The sequence below is a fragment of the Pygoscelis adeliae genome, unplaced genomic scaffold, assembly GCF_000699105.1.
Source record: "Pygoscelis adeliae isolate BGI_AS28 unplaced genomic scaffold, ASM69910v1 Scaffold274, whole genome shotgun sequence".
NCBI lineage: Eukaryota > Metazoa > Chordata > Aves > Sphenisciformes > Spheniscidae > Pygoscelis > Pygoscelis adeliae.
In genome coordinates this window covers 10,185-11,953 of record NW_008824670.1, presented here as the reverse complement: position 1 = coordinate 11,953, position 1,769 = coordinate 10,185, and positions in this window count along the sequence as shown.

The following is a 1,769-nucleotide window of genomic DNA, read 5'->3' as shown; positions in this document are numbered from 1 at the left end:
ACTTGTGCACCTTCAGGTGCCTTAGATGGTCTCGAACCTGATGTTCTCCCACAGTGGGCGGCTCTTCATTCTCCCAGTCCCCGCCTTTGCCTTCTGCAGCTTGGGCGGTGAGGCTCGACCACTTGCCGGTGAAGACCGAGGCAAAAAAGTCATTGAGTAGGTGATGTGGTGGTGGCACTCCCCCACCAAATATAATGTCCTACGGCAAGGCTCAAGCGGTTTAGGTGAAGGGTTTGCAGCAGTTCTTGACGGTGGTTTCCAAGGCAAGGTCCTGCAGTGGACGGCAGCAAGAGATGGAGCTGAGTTTGCAGGGGGCTGCCGCTCTTTGAGGTTGTGAAGTACTCCACACTTTTCTGAGCAGGACCACTTGGTTTATATTTAATGAATTCGCCTTTCGAAGCATCTTTTTGGCCTCTGCACATCGTACAGTCCTTTTTCTTGCCCGTGAGAATCAGGAAAGCCAAAGGGTGGTTGCCCTGAGGGGTGGGAAGCAGAGAACATCACTGCCATGGGAGGGGGCAACCAGAGCCGAGCACGCTTGGGGCATCAGAGCTGCATGGCCGGGCAGCCAGCGAGGCCACCGAGGAGCTCTGCCTTTCCCCTCCGGACTGGCATTTAACACTGCTGTCAATCCCGAGCGTTGGATCTGCCCGCTTCAAAACATCCATTCGAGCTGGTAAACTTGGCATTGGAGAAGTCCGCGCGCGCTCCCGGTCATTTAGCTGTCGGGCGGGCTGGTGTGGAGCTTGGTGGGGATCTACCACAGGTCGTCTCTGCCGCGACGGCCCCTGGGCGTGCAGCGTTCCCGGGCTGTCCGCCCTGCGCTGCGGTAGGAGGACGGTGGCGATGCTCCCTCTATAGCTGGGAGCCCGTGTGTGCACGCTGCCGCCGGCTGGACTCCTGTTGGCTCCGGTGTTTTTCCAAACCCGGCACTCGATGGTTTGAGAACCACAAAGACCTGTTTTGCCCGGGGGAGGCCATCTCCTGGGGCGTGTACTCGCGTTTGTGGGTCTCCCCGGAGACCTCAGACAAGTTTGCAGCATCTCTGCCTTTTCCTTTTGCAGTCCTTCGTCGGGCTGCTCACTGCAAATGCTTGGGTGAAATAGAAAATTGCACCCAGGAGAGGAGGAAGCCTGCTGGTTTTGCGCGTGGCCATGGCGCTCTCACTCTTACAGCTCTTAATGTGAATATATATTTGTATTTGTTCTTAACTGAAAGGTTGGACATCGTGACTTTGGGGGAAAAAAATCATCCCGTTTTGGTCAAGGGCGCTTATCAGCACTTGTGTTCTTGCAACATGTTGCGGGAAAGGGGTTTTCAGTGGAAGATCACACACTCGTGGATTCATAGCTCTAAAACCAGCCTGTCTGCGGGGTGGTTGGGGCTGGTAAGACCAGGCTGTGAGTACAGATGTACGGGCTGGAGCAGCGCTGGGCTGCTGTGGGTGCTGCTGGTTTCCCCCCATTTCGGTACAGAAACTCCCTCTCTCGCCCTTAACCCCAATCATAGAATCATAGAATCATTAAGGTTGGAAAAGACCTTTAAGATCATCAAGTCCAGCCGTTGACCCAGCACTGCCAAGTCCACCACTAAACCATGTCCCTGAGCACCACGTCTACATGTCTTTTAAACACCTCCAGGGATGGTGACTCCACCACTTCCCTGGGCAGCCTGTTCCAATGTTTAACCACTCTTTCAGTAAAGACATTTTTCCTCACGTCCAATCTAAACCTCCCCTGGCACAACTTGAGGCCGTTTCCTCTCGTCCT